The following is a 22,010-nucleotide window of genomic DNA, read 5'->3' on the forward strand; positions in this document are numbered from 1 at the left end:
AATAAACCAAATTCCTTGGCTATTACTATCATGTTTTTCTAATCTTATATTACTCTTAATCAAATTTCAGAATTATTAAGATTACAATTTTGTTTTATTTTTCAAGAAGGAAACTGTTAGATGTAGTTATAAAAAATCTCATAAAATTTTCTTGGTCTCGGTAATTGCTCAGATTATACAAAGGAGAATTAAATGTATCTGAGTGGAAAATTTGTCACAAAGTGAAAAATAAAGATGTATAATAGAGATACAGAAGTAGTTCAAGTTTCTATTTCTCAGTGTCACACAAGAACCTACGTATCTTCATCTTCTATATGTTATAACGTATACTAAGACTTAAATCATGCAGAGTGGTAAATACAGTTTACCAAGTCTTGCAGCATGAAATCAGGGCTTGATGTTACGTCTGAATACAGTAAATTGACTGTTCAAAAGCAATGACTATTCCCACTATAACGCTTCACTATTTCAACCTCCATTTCTCGTTACCTTTATGTAAACTCGCAAACACTTGGTCTCCTAAACAGAGTTTGCACACTGCAGAAATAGAAATCCATGTACAATTCCCAGCTCAAAACAGAGAAAATACCTTCACTGCTTCCATTGTTGATGTTTGAAATTATAGTACAACCATGCATGCATGCTCGATGGATTGAAGGAAATCATTTTTAATTTATTAACTCGACGTATAGATAAACAGAAATATTAAAATCGTATTTTTTTCGTCGATGTACATTCGTGTATGAGGGGTGAAAATTACCCCCAGAGTTGTGGACGAAATACTTGTTCAGTCAAACGTCTAAAGCACCGGATTGCAGCTTTTATTCACGAATGAAAATAAAAGTATCAGATTCATTACTCGGTCTACAAATGAATTTACAAATAAATCTGAAATATCTATCATTCTTGGAACAAACTTTTAATTTCTCAATTTCTTATTTATTTCGAAATGGAAAGAAACATATTTGATATAGTAAAATTTTGAAGACACGAGTGTCGTCAATTTAGTCAACATGATATTTATACAAAAATAAAATACTCATCATATTTAATAGTAATAAATATTTTTGTATAAACAGATATTCATACAAAAGTAAAATAGTAATAGTATGAAAAGAGATACGTATCGTATTTTATCAGAATCAGAGATAGTCAATTAGTGCAACGCTTCTTGCCTGTTGGAGAACAATTTAGATCGCAGCTGGTGTAAGAAATAGATCTTCTGTAAATATTTGTTGCACGGTCCACGGATTGTTGCGTCGACGGAAATAATGTTTACTTACCGAATCGTTATCGCAGCAGCCAATTAACAAGATACTCTAGCGAAGGGTTCACCGATGCAATACGTACCTGAAACAAAATAGGATGCGAGTGTATCCGGTGCACGGATAAATTTGATTTATGTCATCGACGATGAAAAGCCAACTGAAAAGTTTCCTCGTCGAGCGCAACTTGACGCGACGATACTCGATAATACGGTGTTCATTGACACGGTTTGCGTTTTTTATTCTTTTGTTAACGCGAGATCTCGCTATACGAATTTTTATCCAGACACGAATTTCAAATAACAAATAAAACATGAGTGTTTGGTGGTTGGCGATACAATTCTCGATCTGATTATTCTACGCGAGATCCAGTACACGTTTACACGCATTCTCTGCATATAGCTTATATACACGGTGTTCCACATCTTCAGCAGTGTGTTCTACAAATAAAACTAAGACTAAAATGTAATATAACAAAAAGTCCATAAATGCTTTGTTACGAAGCTATTTTTTTTATTTACTAACCAAACAAAACTAACATTTTTTGTGGATAACCTAACATTTCTTCATCAGAATGCTGAAGTATTCTTTCTTCTATGATAACTTTTTGGTGTCATAAAATTTTGAACTGTTCAAGCTTATGTTCAGTAAATTGCAAAGAAACGATATCGAATGCTTGGAAAAGATTGACTTTTTTTCTTATTTTAGTGTCGAGTTTCACAGTTCATATTTTTGTTATAGCTTCTGGATTTTTTGTAACATTACATTTCAACACAGCTGAAGTGTGTACGGAAAGATATGGAGAACCCCGTATATTATTCGTTTCTTAAATTAGAATTTATACAGTAAAAATAAATGATTCTGAAAGAATCACGAAATATCGTGGATGAAACTTTAATTTGGAAACGAAGCCTGGTACGAAACAATGTTATTTTTTTTTTCTGTTAATTTTAAACGTGGGACTTTATACGATACACGATGTACAATTCGATTTACGCGAAAAGCTACAAAACGAATTAACGGCGCAAGTCGAGAACACACTGCATTCCGAAAATTATTGGACTTTATCTTGTAGTTTGTTAGTCGAGTTACGGTACCATACAAATTCATCGGGCCAATTACGATTCACGGACTAACAAGCCACCGTCGGTTTCGTAACTTTTCATTGGATAGCTGCGACTAATGCCTTCGAGTACGTTCGCGATAACCCAAATTCCCACGGCTACAATATTTTCCGCATCATCCTGCGAAATTACATTGGCCGCTGTAGCTACGGGCGTCGGGTAATTAAATACCACCGAACACGCATTACCGTCGCAATAAAAGATTTATTTCGATTAAAAGGACGCGTACGATCTATCGCGAGTTTGGCACCGATTGTGCGCGAAAATTGAATAATTACGCGGTTTGAATTTACTTGTATTTTAATTATATGCTCGTAACGAATTGTTTGTTTTATCGCAATAATTAGAACTGTCCACGGTATTTATAACAGCTTGTTTATGAGTCCCTGTTGTGTTTTCAATCGTACCTCCCGGTACAAACGATTCATTTTTTACACGGTTGGTGCGTACAAAAGGAATCGTATTACTCGTGGAAAAGTAGAGAATTTATTTCACAACTTTCAGAGACCAAGTAGAAAGGAACATATTTATAACGGGGAAAAGTTTTAATAAATCGTGGAAAGAATATTGTATCAAAGTTTAGACGTACGAGTTTTTAACCTGGATATGCATTAAACTGTATTCGAATAATTGACATTTCAAAGTAGTTATGAATTGATTGACACACGATTTGTCAAAACTCATTGTGATGTTCGCTCGTTTATAACTTCAAGACTTAATTATGGACGTTAGAAATATTTTAAGAAAAGTATTATACATGTATATTTCTATGTTAAAAATTCTTGGAAGAGAATAGAATCAGAGATCTTCGTCGACTTTATACGATAATTTATAACTTCTTAATAAACGAGTAAATATAGAAAAGTTATGAAAGAAATGAATTGGAAAAGAACAAATATTGCGTACGAGAATATTTATCTGTTGTATTTGCAGAGGAGTTCCCCAAAGGTGATTGGAAAATCTCGATACAATAACGGTATTTTCTGTTTTGGTAGAAGTCCCTAGACACGAGATATCGAAAATATAAATACGCGTGCATCGCCTGCAATTTTGTGGATGAATACGAAACAACGTACAGTTCTGTAGGATTTAAACTGTATAAACAGACAAGGGAACATTTTATTCGCGAATAACAAACAACAATTTTATAATAAAACGTATGTAAAATAATATTACGCTTTTTTTTAATATTTATTTAAAATTACAATTCGAACGTACGATCTCAATTTTATTTTTGGAAGAAACTTAAAATTAATTACGTACAAGAAAACATTTGTGTTCTCTTATACTGTAATTGTAGATATTGATAACTGTTTACCTAATAATAATTTTTATGCAACACGTTGTACTATTTTTTGTAAATTTATTTATTTTGTGAACTTCATATTGAAAGGACCACAAACAACGGTCGAAATTGGTAAAAGATAATTTACGAATTAATTTAAGATTTTTATTCGTTATTTGTAATTAAAATTTCCCCAATTCTATATACAAAGAATAAAGTTTCTTTAAAGAACTTCACCGATTGAATGATTTCGAAACAATTTTTTTGTACTAAAATGAGTTTTGAAAATTTTGTTTACTTTTAATAGATAACATTACGCGTAAAACAGAGTGACATTTGTAGGAGCAGTTCGGAGATAGATAAAAGAACACATCGTTCGTTATATGGAAGACATTATACAGAAAAATTGCATAATAATGAGAATGTCGATATCATGGAGAATAGTAAACGAAGTGAACGTTGAACACTAATGAAAAGGACATTTTTCATTACGTTCCATGTAATGACAGAATGTCACTTCTGTCTTTATGACGGCAGAATTAACGAATTTTTTTGCACTCTATTTCCTGGGTGGTAATGAACATAACAACTATGCGGGGAACTAGAATTAGTATTTCATTTTATACACGGTTCTTCAAATGGAACTTTGTTTATAGACTAATCTATTTTTAAAGATTCACACTATCGTGTTACATAAACATTCAATGTTTCTGGTTACATAGGCAGTATTATCCTTCAAAACAATTCTAAATAATATTTTTCTAACCCTTCGTGTGATTTGAAAAATAGCTATAATTTTCAATTACTTCTAAAACTTATAGTATTCAAATCAATATTTTTCAAAACTTCTATTTTTTTCTCCCCTAAACGATTATTTGTTTCACTGTACATAAGTAGCATAACTTCTTCAGACTACACTGACCACAAGAAATATATTACGTTTATTGTTTCGATTATCTATCGATGACAAAGTCTTTCTCGAGGATTATTGGTTCAGTTATGCTCTAAACTTGATCTTATCATCGATAATCGATTCGTGTATAGGTTTAAAATGTTCGAATTCGAGTTTCTTCTTGCTAAACGTGCTGCAAGACTCGACCGTTAATTGCAATCCCGTATTGCATTCGGTTCGTTCGTGGTACGTTAGCTCGCGGCTTCGAGCTGCTGGTAATTAAGCCGCGGGATTTTCGTGAGTCAGATTAACACTGCAATCGAAGCAATTAAGCCCGCGTTAATCTCCTACGAAACGCAGGCGCACAGGACTTTCTGTTTGCGCTCGATATTCCAAGAGATGTATGCGACCCGTTCGAGCGCGAGTCGGGAAGTTTTCGTTTAATAACTTTAATAACTTCGTTCATACACATCCCCTCAGGTGACACGTGGATCGGTTACCTTCCATTAACTTCAGGCGCCAAGTATTAATCATCGATTTGCTCGTCGATAGGACGTATTTTGAAAATACTTCGTTCGTTGTTAACGAAACACGGTCGCCTTTAAAAGTACATAATTTTGAAACGTTGGCTATGTCGATCCTTTTTGTTGCGTTTCCACGAAGTTTCGGGCACGGAGAATATGTACTGACAGACGTATTGTCAAGGTACGAAACATTGTCGAAGTTATAGGACTTTGAACTCTCTATGTGTTCTAACGTAGTACGCCGAAACTTTAAAGAAGTTTTCCTCGATAAAACATTTTTCAAACTGGTGTGCCCGATATCTCAAGGCACAGTTAACCGTTAAAACTTTGGACAGATGTAAAGTACACGTCCCTGAACCGCGTGAACTAGGATTCCCTTTATAATTGTTGCATAGTAAAGAAATGTCTGTGAAAACATCAAACTTTTTTCACTGGAGGGGCTGCAATTATTTGTTTTCTTTAATCTGATATATTTAATAGTTATTTTACTAGATGTGTGGTGTTTAGTTCAACGTGTAATTTTAATTAAAAAATGGAGTGCCTTGTGTAAGCAATTGCAATCAAAGTGTATCGGTTGGCATTGTTTACGAATTATCTTTAAACTAGACAAAGGGAATGCGAAATACAGCAGATGTTTCGCTTTGAAACCGGATGTTGGTTCATGATGCGGGAAATTAATTCCTACAGCTAGCTAGCTTGGTCGTCAAATAAATAATTTCGTAGAATATACATTCCGTTTAATAAGTTGGACTGCTGTATCGACAATAATTGTTTCCTGTCGACACTTGATTGTCATTTGCATAGTTATCCTATTACAGCGTAATACTTCACTGTCTAACGAAAGGGTGGAGAGTTATGAGCATATATCGGAAGTAATGCAAATGCAAGCGGTACATTACGTACAAAACCGAAATTAGGATCAGAAACATACCTAGAACTGCTACCGTTCTATTGTCCAGTCCAATGATGAACAACCTTATTGGAAGCTAATTTATTAATGTGAAAATTGTTGATTTATTGCGTGGAATTTTTATTTTTCACATAGTCAATACATTAAAAAAAAAGGATGCGAATTTTTTAGAAACAGTAACTCGAACGCTGTCTTGAGAAACATTGTTAAAGATAAAAGGAAGTTTATTCAACAAATTCATTATGGTTTTTGACGAAAACTAACATGTACACATCAGTAAAAAAAAAAGCATTAATAAGTGAGTCAAATAACGTTTTAAATATAAAATTCTACTATATGAAATATCTTTTTTTCGATGTTCGTTATTAAGAAGCAACAGTGATTTCTGATAGTGCATTGTTTGTTTGAATAACGAACCACCAAAGATTTAATTATTCTGTTAAGTCTTCAGGCACGACTCGATTTTCAATTTTAAGTAATTTTTAAAGAACCAATATTATTAAAATATAATTTACATACAGGGTGTTCGGCCACCCCTGGGAGAAATTTTAATACAGGATTCTAGAAGCCAAAATAAGACGAAAATCAAGAATATCAATTTCTTGATTGAGGCTTCATTAAAAAGTTATTAACAATTAAATTTCAAAATTTCAAATCGTTCTGGAAAAATTATTTTCGGTTGCAGCGGTCAATTACAATCATTTTTGGTGAATACACGTACTTCCGAAATCCTATCCACTTTCGAGAAAAAAATTCGAGTAAGTGCTGAAAGTTTAGGGTGAAAAAAAAGACTTTCGAATCGTCTTGGAAAAATTACTTTTAGTTGCAGGGGTCAATTGCAAGCATTTTTGGTCAACAGACATACTCCCGAAATCCTACTCAGTTTCGAGAAAAAAATTCATTACCGAAAATTTCATGTCTGACCTTACCATTGATATGTTTCACTGAAATTTCATACAAATCTTTAAAACGTCACAACTTCTGAACGGATTGGACGATTTTAATGTTTAAAAAAGCAAACTACGCGTATTTTGCTGGAGAATATGTACAAATCGCAAAAATATTCGAAAAGTTGGTCCTTGACCCCGCAAAATGGGAAAAACCCCATAAAAATGGTCCAATTTTCAAACAGCCATAACTCCTATAATAGTGAATATATTTCAATGAAACTTTTTTTTGAAGCAGAGCTTATGGGTACCTACAAAAAATTATTAGACAACTTTTCTGTAGGGCGTCAAACAAAATTACTAAAATTTAAAAACGAATTTTTATGAAAAATCGACAGGGGGTAGGTGCCTAAATTTTTCGGCGAAAAAAAAATTTTCCAAATCGTTCTAAAAAAATTATTTTCGGTTGCGGGGGTTAATTACAATCATTTTTGGTGAATAGACATACCCCCGAAATCTTGCACATTTTCGAGAAAAAAATTCAGTACGGTCGGAACTTTAAACGTTAATAACTGTTTAACGAAGCCTTCATCAACAAATTGGTATTCTTGATTTTCGTCTTACTTTGGCCTCTAGAATCTCTCATTAAAATTTTTCCCAAGGGTAAAAAACCCTTTATAATTCAAAGCATCAAAGACAGATCATAAGAATACACAAAATACATTTGTTGCTATGAAAGGATTTAAATAAATTTATACAATATACTTTGAAGTGTCTATTTTAGGATCTAAATTCCATCGATGGTATTTAATTACTTCCAAAGAGATTCAATTACACAATTTGTTACAAACACATTGCTCGTTGCTGCGATTCCATGTTAAAGTCCATAATCTCATAACCGTTAATTATCGTTATACGCATTATTAAACTAATGCAATTGCATTCTTCGGTGTTCCAACGAATACATCAGAGTATTTGCTTTTAATAGTGTCGTGAAATAATTTTTTCAAATTTTTAATTTAAGCTTCGAATAAATTAATTTGAAAGAGATTTTGAGAGACACATTTCTGGATCGTTAGACGGTGCGTTTTTATTACGTTTCCAGTTTCATTTTAAACAAATTTTAACGTGGTTAATAATTCCACTACGAGTTCCCGGTATTTTTACAGTCTGCATTTTTCCAATAATTTTGACGGGGATCAGATTTCTTCATTGTACTTCCACGATGGATGTTTTACTCAAATAGAGATGTTAAAAAAAACACGATATAATAAAAAATATCAATTTACAGTTCGAATTGTAACTTCTATTGAAAATATAATGGATGAAAAGTTGTTTATACAGGGTGTTCGGCCTCACCTGGGAAAAATTTTAATGGAAGATTCCGGAGGCCAAACTAAGACGAAAATCAAGAATACCAATTTCTATTAATATAGTATATCTCTGTGCGAAATATTAGTGCTAAATTTACCTTTGCTTTATGTTTACTTTTCCACGATATTGTTCAAGTGATTTTAAGCAAGATAAATGATATTCTGTTAGAAACGAGCACAACGAAAATTTATATCAGCGGCTGTATGTTTTCCGAATTGAATGTAGGAAAATAGAGTATGCTGCAAATATTGACAGAATCGTTGAGAGAATTTATTTTGAAGCTGAAAGAAATTTACCGAAAAATAGAAATATCGACGAATTGAACCTAACGAAACTGATATTGGACGAGTGCATGAAATATAATTAATTTCTATGAAAGGGAGCGTTGATTAATTAATCTAGATATAGACAGGTATTTCACAAGAAGATGGAACCCCTTTGTAGATAAATATTTTTTGTGGATGCGCATTTTCATTTAATAAAATTCATTTAATCAAATTAAGGAAAGAGAAAAGAAGAACGAAACCTCATGAAATACTCGGATATTTTAATAAATAAAACAAACATATTAAAACAAATCCTGGTACTTAATAATCAAAATATATAAATAATAATATTTTGCAATAATCGAAATTAAACAAATCCACAAGGTTGAGTACTTTCAGTCGATAAACCGTTATCGTTAATTACTCGACATATCACGAAATAATGTAACGGGAAACACGAAAATTAATTGTCAATTCAGAAAATACTTCCAAAGTCGATGCTACATAATGAGAAATTTAATATACACTCTCGTTACGGTGGATGATAATTGCACCATTCTTCTTCCAAAATATATTCCAGAAATTAGTCGACGATATACGATGTTTCAATTGTTACATATACGTAATGATCAATATATCGATTACTCCGTTAATTAAAGTCGAGAATTTTTTACCGAACGTGCAAACGATAATAAATGAAACAAACAAGCGTCCCGAAGAAGATGACGTTTTTGTCACAGTTACGAGATTAATAACGCTGTATATCACGAACGGACAGTACAATTTAAAATTCTCAAATTTACAACGCGTCCATCCGTTCGCGCCGATAAATAACACCGTCGAAATAAAGCATATCGACGCGATATAGAATGGAGCTGTCGTCAAGTAACAGACACCGATCATTCCCCCGATTGAAATTTAGAATAGCTGTAATATCTGATGATGTACAGGCCGCGATTGTTTAAATTATCTCGCCCGAAATTTGCACAGGCTCGTTTCACGTCGTAACGGCACCAGAAAATCCCTCCCCGGACGCGTCGTGCAGTAATTATGCTCGTTATCCAATTAGCCGTGACCCAGAAAACAATAATCCACCCTTTGAACAGTCTCGATGGAACCGTGGATGACCCGATAAGCTTGAATCGCCATTCGTCTGACAAGCAAAGTATTCAACCTGTCTACTGATTTTAAATAACCTTAAATACAGTAGGATCTCAATCATATACCATTTTTAATATTTTTCTTTGTTAATTGGAATGGAATTCTAACACTGGAAAATCCGTCATCCAGAGGATTTAAAGGAATTATAACCGTGTTTTCTGACGTACCTTCATTCACATAGTAATAATAATTGTACAAATGCACTGAAATACGTGGAGCAAAGTGCAGGAGAAGACTATTATTAAACCATCATTTTCTGCAGTCGTATTATACGGCTAATAATTAATTACGCCTCAGAGGAAGGAATTTAAACAAATCCAGTTCTTTTCTTCGGTTACAGAAACAGGAAGCAGGGATATATTTTCATGAAATAAAATTTAATTTCTCAGGAATACAGCGTTTTTAAAGACGGAATATTTTACAGCGTGACATCAAGTGACAATTTATTACGTTGTGAAAGTGGATTAAAATCATGGTGACGAGTAGAGTGCATCCCTTACGAAGGACGAACGCGAGAAACACGGGGTGGCTGGGCCAAAGGAGCGGGATCAGAGGAACAGGGATTCTGGTCAGCCACAGGGGCGTTCCGGAGGGTTAATTCGTAACAATCGGATTACGTGGGTGCAAAGGAGGTCGTGTCGACTCGGTCGCATGAAGGACGTCGCAAAGGGTTGAAGCTACAACACACCTGTAGCACCGAAAACCTTTTCCACGGCGACCACGTACCGTGTTTCGTGACGAGACTGTCCGGCGAATCGCGAAAAACGTGCCCTCCAAAGCAACAGTACGGATTCGGTGGAGTCAGCGTCAGAGGAACTTCCATTCGATCGCGTTAGAATAGGGTTGGGAATTACGGACACGTTCGACGTCGAATTAACCCCTGCATAGAACCTAGGACGTTCGCACGTGATTATTCGGAAACGATTAGGCGATTCTCTCGTGGATGGAGACGAAATTTCAAATACGACTTTGGAGATTAATTTGTGTTCGTTAAAAATTTCAGATTTTCATGAAAGACAGAGATACGTCATTGATTATTGCAGCACATTGACACTTTGACTGCCACGAGATTCGTATTTTCAATAAGGAACTAAAACAATTATTGATTTGACAACTATGTATTTGTGGATTTCATTGATAGATGGCTATAACCCCTTGTACAATAACGTCTCTGACACGTTACAATTCTTGAAGCTACTCACTGGTGTGTTTATACAGGGTGTTCAACCACCCCTGGGGAAAATTTTAATGGGAGATTTTAGAGGCCGAAATAAGACGAAAATCAAGAATATCAATTTCTTGACTGAGGTTTTGTTAAAAAGTTATTGAAAATTAAATTAAAAAATTTCGAATCGTTTTGGAAAAATTATTTTCGATTGTTGGGGTCAATTATAATCGTTTTTGGTGAATACACATACCCCTGAAATCCTACCCAGTTTCGAGAAAAAAATTCGAGTAGATGCCTAAATTTTTTGCGAAAAAAAAATAACAAATCGTTATAAAAAAATTATTTTTGGTTGCAGGAGTCGAATACAATCATTTTTGCTTATTACACATACCCCCGAAATCCTACGCATTTTCGAGAAAAAAATTCCTTACCGAAAATCTAATGTGAGGCCAGAAATGCTTCTCTGAAATTTCATGCGAATCTTTAAAATGTCATAACTCCTGAACGGATTGAACGATTTTAATTTTCAAAAAGGCAAACGACGCGTATTTTAGTGGAAAATATGAAGAAATCGTAAAAATATTCGAAAAGTTAGTCCTTGACCCCGTAAAATAAGAAAAACCCCATAAAAATGGACCATTTTTCAAACAGCCATAACTTCTACAATATTGAATATATTGGAATGAAACTTTTTTTTGAAGTAGAGCTCATGGGTATCTATAAAAAAGTATTAGACAACTTTTCTGTAGAGCGTCAATCAAATTTGTTAAAAATGAAAAACTAGTTTTCAAGAAAAATCGACAGGGGGGGTAGGCTGCTGAAATATTTCGGCGAAAAAAAAAAATTTCAAATCGCTCTAAAAAAATTATTTTTAGTTGCAGGGGTCAATTACAACTATTTTTGGTCAATAGACACACCATCCAAATCTTAACCACTTTCGAGAAAAAAATTTGAATAGGTGTGAAATTTTTCAAGAAAATTAAAAATTTTCAAATCGTTATAAAAAAATTATTTTTAGTTGCAGGGGTCAATTACAACCATTTTTGGTGATTAGACATATCCCCGAATTCCTATCCACTTTCGAGAAAAAAATTCATTACTCAAAATTTAATTTCTGGCCAGAAATAGTTCTCCGAAATTTCATGCGAATCTTTAAAACATCATAACTCCTAAACGGATTGGACGATTTTAATTTTCAAAAACGCAAACGACGCGTATTTAGACGAAGAATATGTAGAAATTGCAAAAATATTCGAAAAGTTGATCCTTGACCTCGTAAACTGAGAAAAACCCCATAAAAATGGTACAATATTTAAACAGCCATAACTCCTACAATAGTGAATATATTTCAATGAAACTTTTTTCTAAAGTAGAGCTTATGGGTACCTATAAAAAAGTATTAGACAATTTTTCTGTAGGGCGTTGAACAAAAGTACTAAAAATCAAAAACGAATTTTTAAGAACAATCGACAGGGGGTGCCTAAATTTTTCGAAGAAAAAAGAATTCTTCAAATCGTTCTAAAAAAAACATTGTTAGCTGTGGGGGTCAATTACAATCATTTTTGGTGAATAGACATACCCACGAAATCCTGCGCATTTTCGAGAAAAAAATTCAGTATGTGTGTAAATTTAAACATTAATAATTTTTTAACGAAGCCTCCATCAACAAATTTGTATTCTTGATTTTCGTCCTATTTTGACCTCTAGAATCTTCCATTACAATTTTTCCCAGGGGTGGCCGAACACCCTGTATAATCCAAATCGACAAACGCGACGATCCACTGTTTAGAATCGTTCGATCTGTGGCGCGAATTAAATTCTCGAGGTTGTTTCGAGCGTTTCACAAGGGATGATTCGATGCTCGCGCCGGCGAACTTAAGATTCCTCTCGTTTGGAGGGTGCTCGTCGAGCAAAGCGGGCGGGCAGCGCATTTTTCAGAATTATCTCAGCGCGGTCACAATTTCACGCAGGCCGCCGGCTGAATTACGCCGGGGATAAGGCCGGGCTCCTTTGAGCCGTGCGGCGGCAACGAAAATGCTCTCGCGTACTCCCGAAGGAGGGAAGGGTGCTCGTTAAACTAGCGTCTAGAACTAGAAGAGTTAACGTTACGGCGTGGAACTCGGGCCCCTGTACGTAGCAGTCGGCTAACTACGCGGAAAAAAGGCGTAAAAGTAGCGCGATACCGAACCGCGGTGCTTCTGTTTTCACAGAGGCTGGCCTTGTAAAGAACCCGCAACGGCCACCGCGGATAAAATTATCAAACGAAATTTATTCGCCGTGGAATCGACTTGTTTACGTTCGTGTGTCGCTGGATACTTGTCCGTCCAGTTTAGAAAATGCAAATTGCGAGTTGCTCAGTCGAGCTTTGGGCGTTCGTTTCGCAATCAGCGCCGGAGGTTCGAAATAAAGTTCCATGGAGTCGATTATTTAGCAAATAAAAGCTTCGAAAGGTAATATTTATCAGCGAAAATGTTGACGAGAGCAGTGGTTTCAGTGTGAGAATTCGTGTTCTCGGCGTGACCTTGATGGAAACATTCTTAAACCATTGCTATCCCACCTCACTGAGCGTGAAATTGAAGAAGTCTGACTCCCGCAGGATGGTTCTACCGCGCACACAGCTTCCTCGTTATTCCAGTTTTTGGAGAACATTTTCAGCAATCGCAATAATTTTGTAGGAAATTCTGCTTGTTCTCTTTACCTTGGAAAAGGTGTAACGAACAGGCGTTGGACAGATTTTTAGTCAGAAGGTTATTTTTGGAACACGTGGATAAACTGACAGAAAGAGTAAAAAGAAAATTTATAACGTGTCTAAAATCAAAGACAGTTTAGTAATATATATTATAGGAGGGTTGGATCGAAATCCAGAAATATTATAAAAAAGAATTAAGATCGTTTTCAAACACACAGATTAATGAGACTGAAATTTAAGATCGAACTATATGATTTACGTTTCCTGTTACGATTTAAACACGAATGAGTTTCAGTTTCATTTAACAATGTCGACTCGTTCACGTTCAGCATTCAGCGAACGTGCGGTGATTTATACAAGGGAGGGAAGGCGTTTTTCCAGCGATTCGCCCAGGGAAATTCGGTCGAACGTTTCAGCCTAGCGTAACCTCGTTACATCAGTTATCGTTTCATTAAGCCACAAACGACCGCGAAATTTTCGATGGAAAGTATTATCGTCGATGGGATGGATATTCCCGTTCATCCTCGTTGCATCGTTATCGGGTGCATCGTCGTGACCAATACATTCGACGTTGTTGCACGCACGATGCAAGTTAGCTGCCGCGCGAACACCCACACACACAGAATATTTTATGGAATATCACGTACGAGCCGGCTTTCTCAACTTCTCGATAATTTACATTGCTTAACGCGTTGGGAACTATCTAACGAAGCGGTGAGAATTTCGTGTATTGAGGATACACTAGAATCGTAGGTGCTCAAATCGATGCTACTATAGCAATCGAAACTTCTGTAAGAACACTACTGTTCTGAATAAAAAGTCTAAAATATTTTGTTAATATATTCCAAGCTAAATTAGAAAATAATTAAGGAATACAAAATAAGAAATTGATATCAGCGATTAAGGGTGCATTAGAATTGTACGATTATGGTAGGTGCTCAAATCGATGCTACTATAGTAATCGAAACTTCTGTAAGAACACTACTGTTCTGAATAAAAAATCTAAAATATTTTGATAATATATTCTAAGCTAAATTAAAAAATAATTAAGAAATACAAAATACGAAATTGATGTCAGGGATGCATTAGAATCGTACGATTATGGTAGGTGCTCAAATCGATGCTACTATAGCAATCGAAATTTCTGTAAGAACACTACTGTTCTGAATAAAAAATCTATAATATTTTGAAAAATTAGAAAATAATTAAGGAATACAAAATACGAAATTGATATCAGGGGCTAAAGAAATTGTGGTGTTTTTCTTATAATTAATTAGTAATAATATCTTGTGTTAATTTAAACACAAATCATTGAGATTATCAGTATCTCTTAAAATTGTATGAATATATTAGGTACTAATTATATTAACATCAGAGCCTTTCATTCATCATCTCTCCCTTTACCAAAATTGAAATATATATCCATACATTTTAATTTGCACAATCAATTTCGTAATAATCTTGCCAGTTAGAGCTACGCCATTTTGCAACTTCATTTCAATTTAATTTCTACCCTTCTGAGGCAGAATCGGAATTTCAAATGAAAATTTCACGGTGCAACAGGGCATAGACCTCGCATTTCATGCTGATTTTACTAAAATCATAGCTTCTTATTAATTACGTTTCTCTCGTCAGTTCTTGAATCTAATCGGGACTAAAATATACTCATAGTCCTTGATTTCTATAATTAATACGTTCCGTAATAATCTCGCCGACTCAAGCTGTGCCATTTTACAGTTTTATTTGAATTTAATTTCTGCCCCTACAAGTCGGAAACAGAATTTCAAATGAAAATTTTATCCGTGCAGGCATTTACTGGATGTTTTTTGCGCTGAAATGCTTTGTACGGTTATGATGCACTTTGACGAACGCAGAGAATATCGATAACGTTTGAGTATAATGCAAAGAGTACTTGTACGCGGCGATTTTTCAATTTATCATTTACCGCTCGCAGCAAATGTTGTATTTTTTATCGTGCTTGTTACATAGAATATTCCCTCTTACAAATGGCGTAATTTCTGGTTTGATTATCGTTGCGTGTCTTTTCCAGTCGCTCCACTTCCACATCTAGTTAACGTTTTCATGCGCGTAACGTTATCGTGACAGCGCGTTTTGGATGTAACAGGTCTCTATTAGAAGATACATGTTTTTCAAACGTCGCTTATCACGATTTTATATCACAGAGAACTATTCTAACTAGTTTTCTATGCACACTAGCTTCAGATGTTACCTTATGAACCTTAACTTTGGGATGTGACTTCAAGTAATATACAGTTAGTCTTCGAGATAACATTTTCAGTAAAGTAGAACGTTCGTTTATTTTAGGAATAGAAGGTATGATCCGAAATTTTGGGGGTTAGTGAATGTTCTTCGATTGCTACGAAGTCTGCGAATCGCAGAGTCGATGAATAATTTATGACGAACTAAGCATGTGCCTAAATCAATAGGGTAACGAGATCAGTGTTCCGTAGACAGGCGAACGCATTCGATTGAATTTGATCAGCGCATTCTCGATGTTACAGTGAATAATCTTGTGCTTGGCAAACTGTGCGTAAAATTCGGCAATCGACCGTGTATAATTACGTCTGAATAATACTTCGTCGATCGTCATTTATCCATTAAACGGAATCGGTATTCTAGCGAAACGAAACGATTCGATAGGATTGGAACGAACTACGAAGCGAGAAATTTAATTTTAAATTAATTGTCTTTAAATATTACATCATAATAAGTCCATACATTGCTTGTCAAATCAAAACAATCTTAGTTTATTTTAGCAATATAAATAAAAGCAACTTTTATATGGATAATTGATAAATTGTTCGTTCAGAGGGCGTAAATTATTTTTTTTAATTTCGTTTTACCAGAGAGTTATAACCAAACTGTTCTAAATTTTGATCGGTTCAGAGAAAAGTGAAATGCCCCGCGAATCAGCAGACAGACATTTCAATAGAAACGGATTGCGCGTGTCAGGCAAGTAAAATGTGTCAAAAATTGATTTTATTAATGTTTCGCGTGCTTTTAGAACGTGAACAATTTGACTTCTAACCATAAAGCTTCGCACTAAATATCTATCAACCATTATTTGGACGCGGACGTAATTTTCAACCGATAGTTACACGGTTCGTAGTAAAAATGGACTGTGAAAATAACAGTGTCAGCTGGACGGATAGAAATATAGAAATAAATATTTCCCGACGGAAAAATATTTCGATTACTTTCATGTATGAAAGCCATTTCTATGAAACGAATTTCTCGGAAATTCTATCAACGAACGAAACAAGATTCGAAACATGTGTAAAGAAAGCTTAGATCCGAAGGTATCTCTTGACATTTTCAGACACTTTTCTCTTAAAGCCTGTATTTCACTCAGCTCGATGTACTTGACCATCAAGATTTATAGATCCTGTGGCTTTGGAAGGGCTCAGTTTTATACTCTCTCCAAACATGACGACATTTCCCGGTGGAATACTGGTCATCGGGGTAAAAATTATGACCCAAAGAGTCACCTAATCAGATGCAACTATACAAGAAAATTAACTGATACAAATATGTCTTCGATACTTTCCAATACATCGCTTTAATAGTATTTAATTTAAAGATAATATTGAATTTATTGAATTAAATATTCAATCTGTATTGAACAATCTGAAATTGTTCGAAAGTGTTAAACTATAGTAATAAATGATTCCATATAAATACAGTCGACGTAGTTCCAACTAAATAATTCAAATGTCTTTTACGGAGATCAAACTATTCGTAACCACAATTACAATTTCCTGTATGAAATATATAGGCAGCGGAAAATAGAAGTTTAAATATGTACACTAAAACCGCCGGGTAATAATACTCCGTTTAACGCTGTTTCATTATACAGTGCTGGTGTTAACGCTCGGTAAAACAGTGAATCTTCGTATTCCCTGGCTTTCAGCAATATTAAGGAAAGTAATAATAATGTTAATACAATTAAAAATAAAAATTAATACTATCCTATATATTTAAGTTCGAACATGCAACGTAAACTCTTAAGATTCAAACGTTCCACATTATTTTTTCTAAAAATCTATACGCATAGTCTGTATATCCAACGATTTAGATCGAATCGAGATCATGTCAGCACACTCGCACAATTGCTCACTTCGCGGTCGTGCTGGTTTGTCCTAAAAAGGGACGTGAATTAATGCACGGTATTTATTTAATTTTTATTGAAGTATCGCGTGACCATAAATCTGTCTGCGTACGCGACACTGTAGACACAAAGGTGCCCCCGTTGGGTGATTTTAACCGAGCATGATTTATATATCGTTCTAATGACATTATAATAGACGCTCTCCGTGAAAGAAATTTAGTTCCAACCTGCGTTCGTTACGGAACGGCGAATAAAAACCGTCGGTATGGTATTTTAAAATATATTCCGAGACATTTCCGGGCGTCGGGGTCGTCGTGAAATTTCATTTGGTCGACCTGCCTTTAATCTCTGATTGCTGAAACGTAAACGCAGAAACGGGGCTGAGAATCGCGACTGTATCTTCGACTTTCGCGCTCGTTTCTCGCGTAAGGACCATCCGAGTGCACTCGATGAAATATTACGAGTGATTTTACGGCAGGGGCTCTCTTGGCCTCCATAGCGAAATCTGTATCGATTCAACGTCGCCGTTCGTAGCCACGGTGCTAATTATAATTGCGTCGAATGAGAGGACTCTAAGAGGTTTTCATCCGAAGTAATTGTACCGTGAATTTTGTAGAAATCTCTGTTACACGCTTCACCTTCGAGGCCAATGCTTTGTCGCGCGATTGTTCGCCACATACCGAGGGAAACGAGGTTCCATTCCAAACAACAGTCCGTCTACCCATTTAAGCGATATATGTGAAATTGTGTGTCTCCAAGGCTCGAGTTTTGCGATTTAACATCATAAATGAACCTATTGTTGGGATTTTACAAAGATATTAGATCTGCCGGAAGGTATTTTTAGGAAGAAGCTGCTAATATTACTGGAAATTACATTGTAAATTAAATATTAATAATCAGTGTACAAATTAATTACTTCCTTTTACTTAAAAACTCAATGTAGTAATACTGTTGCGATTTAAAGGAAATCATAAAGCGCGCCAAGTTTGTGGACGCACAATAGCGCTGCAAGCAATCCTATTGGTCAGCCAATAGTAGCGCTTCCCGCTCTTTGACACTCGTCGTGACCAATATGGCGTCAAGAGTGCAACGACGAACATGTGTCTCTCCTGAATTTTGCTTTTTCGTTCATTATTTGAATATATCGGTGTCGAAGTGTTTAGTTAAACAGATTTTATTATTTATCTGTAACCCAATTATATGTCTTTGGTCGATCTAACAGTTAAATGCAAAGAAAAAGAGAGTTAATTTTCTAAGCGTGGTGCGTATGCATGCAATAAATAGCAAGAATGTACAAGAAGACGTGTTTCCTTTTCAAGTACTCGATAATTATACAAGGTAAACGAAAATTTTGTGTGCCTAGATCTCTTTTTATGGATGTGTGCTGTGTGAAAAAGAATGCTGACAACGGAACTGTGAGAAGAACGAGCGAGTGTGTCTAGTACGAGAAACGTGTTTAGAAGAACATTGTGAAAGGAGACTGAAGCGTAGTAGAAGCATCATAATCGTGATTGCAATGGTATGTCCACAATTGCTTACTTTTCTACATTTTAAACACAATTGCAAAGATATGAATAGAATAAATTTGTTTTGAATGTATGTATGAATCACTTCGGTCAAAATAGTTTGTTTCGTTATTCATAAAGAACGTGGTTGAGCTACCACGAATTTTCATAATCTATGTCACTTCCTTTTACTTAAAAATTCAATGTAGTAATACTGTTGCGATTTGGAAGAAATCATAAAGCGCGCCAAGTTTACGGACGCACAATAGCGCTGCAAGCAATCCTATTGGTCAGCCAATAGTAACGCTTCCCGCTCTTTGACACTCGTCGTGACCAATATGGCGTCAAGAGTGCAACTACGAACATGTGTCTCTCCTGAATTTCGCTTTTTCGTTCTATTATTTGAACATATCGGTGTCGAAGTGTTTAGTTAAACAGATTTTATTATTTATCTATAACCCAATTGTATGTATTTGGTCGATCTAACAGTTAAATGCAAGGAATGAGAGAGTTAATTTTCTAAGCGTGGTGCGTATGCATGCAATAAATAGCAAGCATGTACAAAAAGACGTGTTTCCTTTTCAAGTACTCGATAATTATACAAGGTAAACGAAAATTTTGTGTGCCTAGATCTCTTTTTATGGATGTGTGCTGTGTGAAAAAGAATGCTGACAACGGAACTGTGTGAAGAACGAGCGAGTGTGTCTAGTACGAGAAACGTGTTTAGAAGAACATTGTGAAAGGAGACTGAAGCGTAGTAGAAGCATCATAATCGTGATTGCAATGGTATGTCCACAATTGCTTACTTTTCTACATTTTAAACACAATTGCAAAGATATGAATAGAATAAATTTGTTTTGAATGTATGTATGAATCACTTCGGTCAAAATAGTTTGTTTCGTTATTCATAAAGAACGTGGTTGAGCTACCACGAATTTTCATAATTTATGTCACTTCCTTTTACTTAAAAATTCAATGTATTAATACTGTTGCGAGTTTAAAGAAATCATAAAGCGCGCCAAGTTTTCCGACGCACAATAGCGCTGCAAGCAATCCTATTGGTCAGCCAATAGTAGCGCTTCCCGCTCTTTGACACTCGTCGTGACCAATATGGCGTCAAGAGTGCAACGACGAACATGTGTCTCTCCTGAATTTCGCTTTTTCGTTCTATTATTTGAACATATCGGTGTCGAAGTGTTTAGTTAAACAGATTTTATTATTTATCTATAACCCAATTGTATGTATTTGGTCGATCTAACAGTTAAATGCAAGGAATAAGAGAGTTAATTTTCTAAGCGTGGTGCGTATGCATGCAATAAATAGCAAGAATGTACAAGAAGACGTGTTTCCTTTTCAAGTACTCGATAATTATACAAGGTAAACGAAAATTTTGTGTGCCTAGATCTCTTTTTATGGATGTGTGCTGTGTGAAAAAGAATGCTGACAACGGAACTGTGTGAAGAACGAGCGAGTGTGGCTTGAACAAGAAACGTGTTTAGAACATTGTAAAAGGAGACTGAGGCGTAGTAGAGGGATCATAATCGTGATTGCAATGGTATGTCCACAATTGCTTAATTTTCTACATTTTAAACACGATTGCAAAGTTATGAATAGAATAAATTTGTTTTGAATGTATGAATGAATCACTTCGGTCAAAATAGTTTGTTTCTATATTCATAAAGAACGTGGCTGAGCTCCCACGAATTTTCATAATCTACGTGGTAAATAAATCGACGTGTGTTCGTGTATATATTGTGTAGTTTGCATATAGGTATAATATACTTCGAAAAATATGTAATTTATGGTGATCTCATATCGCGTAGGATTCAATATCGTTTCGTTTATCATTTTACTATATTCAAGAGCTTTTCGTATAAAATAAATATTCAATGGACTATTTTCGCGGACCAATCCAATTTCTTTATGAATATCTTTTCACTTACCGGTTTACGACATTCGGGAACTTTTCGTACGAAATAAATATTCAGTGAAATATTTTTACGGACTACTTCAATTTCTTTATCCATGAATACAAAATTGAAAGCAATGGTTGTATTAATAGAAACACCGTACGATCGAATATTTCAGTGAAAATGCGACTACGCCTTCAGAATTTTCATTTTGGAAGTACAGTCGTGTCTCCCATAAATTTTAAGAATACGGGTTCGGAGTTTCAAAACGGGTAGTCATAAAAATTGAAAGGCGTTTTATGTTTTCGATGGATTGTATTAAATCGACCATTGCTTTTAATTTGTTAATTAAAGAAACGACTTTTTATTTTCTTTACGAATGATCTAAAAACTTGCAGAATTTAATATTGATTTTTTCTATCGTCAATAATATTTTTGGTAACTATAAGGAAGAAAGTATCGATGTTTAAATCTAATTCCTTTACGATTACGGTTAAACTTGTTTATAACGTCAGATGAAACGTTGGCCCATTTTTACGTTCGTATTGGTTATACGATTACGGTGATACAAAGCGGAATAAAGTTGCACGATATGACGATTTGTTTCTCCTACGATTCAGTTTGGAATCTATAAAAGAAAAAATGCAAAATACCAGCGGTGGAAACCGATTGCGAAATCTTAAAGTTCGTGCTAATCTTGGAAGATATTGAAATTAATTTGGTTAACTCGGTGGAACGATCAGCGTAAAACGACTCCGTCGTTCCTCTGCTATCACTTAAATCGCGACAGATTTTCGTCGGTTTTAATTAAATCGGATGCAGTAGCGGATGAACCCACAGGCGTAGAATATTCTAAATACACGAACAGGAAACTCCCAAAAAGACGCTTAAATAATTTTAATTTTTCCTTAAATTTTTTAA

The 22,010-nt window shown here is 35.0% G+C and overlaps 1 protein-coding gene across 3 annotated transcripts in view; it reads right to left on the reverse strand.

The window, feature by feature from the left end:
- LOC143340368 (uncharacterized) overlaps positions 1-22,010 on the reverse strand; it is a 226,670-nt gene that overhangs the window by 129,047 nt on the left and 75,613 nt on the right. Inside the window, exon 3 of one of the 3 annotated variants that reach the window (XM_076762228.1) lies at positions 1,284-1,350. The exons of the other annotated variants lie outside the window; for them this stretch is intronic. The gene's annotated coding sequence lies outside the window, so the exon portion shown is untranslated. The remainder of the gene's footprint in view (positions 1-1,283; positions 1,351-22,010) is intronic. 3 annotated transcript variants of the gene reach the window in all.

This window comes from Colletes latitarsis, chromosome 3, assembly GCF_051014445.1.
Source record: "Colletes latitarsis isolate SP2378_abdomen chromosome 3, iyColLati1, whole genome shotgun sequence".
In the NCBI taxonomy this organism is placed as follows: domain Eukaryota; kingdom Metazoa; phylum Arthropoda; class Insecta; order Hymenoptera; family Colletidae; genus Colletes; species Colletes latitarsis.